This window comes from Emydura macquarii, unplaced genomic scaffold (assembly GCF_026122565.2).
Source record: "Emydura macquarii macquarii isolate MOO-44397 ecotype Brisbane River unplaced genomic scaffold, CSIRO-AGI_Emac_v2 contig_2372, whole genome shotgun sequence".
NCBI lineage: Eukaryota > Metazoa > Chordata > Testudines > Chelidae > Emydura > Emydura macquarii.
The window spans coordinates 2,282,926-2,285,827 of record NW_027132509.1 but is presented as its reverse complement, the minus strand read 5'-3'; positions in this window follow the sequence as shown (position 1 = coordinate 2,285,827).

Genomic DNA, 2,902 nt, shown 5'->3' with positions numbered 1-2,902 from the left:
TACCCACAGATACATTTAGACAACTCTGATGCGCACCATATGCATGCAATAGTGTCTGAAATTAACGTAGAGCCCCAGTGCTTGTGATGGCAGAACTTTGCCCTTAATCTCTCTGCTTCTCCTTTACCTACTGTTCTACTCAAGCTAGAAATCTGTCTATGGAAATCTTGTTTCTAAATTTTGTATATATGTATATCTTAAATGAAGATCGGCCAATACATTATAGTCTAAAATTTCACAAGTACGTCTGACTTTTTATAACACTATCTAGTTAAAAAAATTTCATGAATCATTAGTTATTTGCATTTGCAAGTTATTTTAAGGTTGGTTATTTGCTTCCATGTGAAGTGTGGGGTTTCTCCATAATACTAGGTGTTGGAATATAACTAAAGCAGTAAAATCATTGATGTGTTTTGGGTTTGTACTGTGACTTGCGCAGGATGTTCTTTCATGAGTTTACTCAATATTTAGATGCTGCAGGTATAGCACCACATAAACACCCAATTGAAAATGGGCAGAAAACTAAGGCCTTGATCCTGCAAAATCTCAACACACAGAACTCCTTAGAAGTCTGGTAACTGGGCCCTAACTCATGTAGCTCTCAGGAGGAGGAGACACAGTATTCTTCTCTCTATTCATTATTTTGTTCTGATTGTTTGTTTTTTATGCAACTTTTCTTTAACACTAATATTTCTTTGCAGAATACGCAAGGTACAAGAGTCTCCAGTGTCTTTAGGCTAATGATTCTATAGCATTGTGAGGAAGAGTTTGATTTGATTGCTTTTTTCTCAGTAGCGTTCATAAAATCATCACTGACAGTTACCTTTCACTTTTTTTGGCACCAAAGAGCCTCTTGCACCATTTTGTTTTTATGAATGACTATGTTGCAATCCACCTTGCTCTCCAGCTGCAGGAGTCAACCACTACATTATCCCTTGCCACTAGGATTCTGGATTTCAAATAACATTGAGTTTTCGTGGCTGAAGTTGATTGATCAACCTGAGGCAAGGTTGTTATCAACATTTTCAGAAAATATTTAAATAAAAGCAAAAAGTTATAAATGGGTTATCTTCTATTGTGATTTGTTAAGTTATCTTCCCTCTACCTCTTATTGTAATTTTTAACCATAATACAAGACTGACCTTGTAAACTATGCACATGCATTTGTGTTTAAGATGTTTTATATACATATAATTTCAAAATTTTTATTTCATATTGATGACTGTTAAATACATTAATGTTGCAAAGTTTAAAGGTGCACATGAAATCTAACTCCCACCTCCTTGAAAATATGCATTCCAACAGTCTTAAGTTACTATCTTTTTCTGCAGGACTGACTCATTCATTGTGAAAGGTTGATGAGATCATTATGTTGAAACCACTTCCCTTTTTTCATATATCAGCTAACTTTTGTGGTGACTGAGACTGGGTTCTGCAGAAAAAATAATACAATTGGCTGTCCTATGCTACACAAGGGGCAGAGTTAAGATTCAATGGAGAACATTACCTTCTTGCACTTTGAGTTTTTTCAGCGCTTCACATGTGAATAGTGATAGAATTTCTTTTATCATTTAGAACTATTTCGTGGACAACATTGAGATGCTTTGTCCTGCACAGTATGTACATTCTGATGAAACAAGCAAGGGCTCTCCATTAGTGGATAAGCCAGGGTTCTTTCAAAACCCTGGTTTATTCCATTTGAGCCTTCAGAAATAAAGTCCCTGCATCTACGTATGATATAATGAATTATAGTTTTCCTGCTAGTGCAGCATCAGTTGGAAGCTGTTACATTGTAAGGTGACTGAAAATGTATACCATGTCTATATTCATGTGCAGTACCTTTCCAACATTAGCAGATACTATTTTTACTGCATAACTATACCTTAGAATCTCTATGGATAGTAATTCCATGCTTGAATAATAAGAATATAGCAGTAGGGATATACTACCGACCACCTGATCGAGGTGGTTATAGACTGAAATGCTCAGGGAGATTAGAGGCTATGAAAATAAACTCAATAATAATGGGGGATTTCAACTATCCTTATGTTGACTATCACCTCAGGACGAGAGGCAAAGATAAAGTTTCTGGACACCTTAAATGACTGCTTCTTGGAGCAGCTAGTCCTGGAACCCACGAGGAGAGGCAATTCTTGATTTAGTCCTAAGTGGAGCACAAGATCTGGTCCAAGAGGTGAATATAGATTAACCATTTGATAATAGTGACCATAATATTATAAAAATTTAACATTCCTTTGGGGAGGGACCACCAAAGCAGCCCACCATAGTAGTATTTAATGTCAGACAAGGGAACTACACAAAAATGAGGAAGTTAGTAAGACAGAAATTAAAAGATACGGTGCCAAAAGTGAAATGTCTGCAAGCTGCATGGAAACCTTTTAAAGACACCACAATAGAGGCTCAATTTAAATGTATATTCTGAATTAAAACGCATAGTAAGAGGACCAAAAAAGTGCCACCAGGGCTAAACAAAATAAAAGTAGCAGTTAGAGGCAAAAAGCCATCCTTTAAAAAAGAAGTTAAATCCTATTGAGGAGAACAGAAAGGAGCATAAACTATGGCAAGTGAAGTGTAAAAATATAATTAGAAAGACCAGAAAAGAATTTGAAGAATAGCTAGACAAAGACTCAAAACGTAACAGCAAAAAAAATTTTAAGTACATCACAAGCAGGAAGCCTGCTAAACAACCAGTGGGGCCACTGGACAATCAAGATGCTAATGGAGCACTCGAGAAAGATAAGGCTGTTTTGGAGAAACTGAATTTTTTGCATTGGTCTTCCTGGCTGAAGATGTGAGGGAGATTCCCCAAACCTGACCCATTCTTTTTAGGTGACAAATCTGAGGAACTGTCCCAAATCGTTGTCATTAGAGGTGGTTTTGG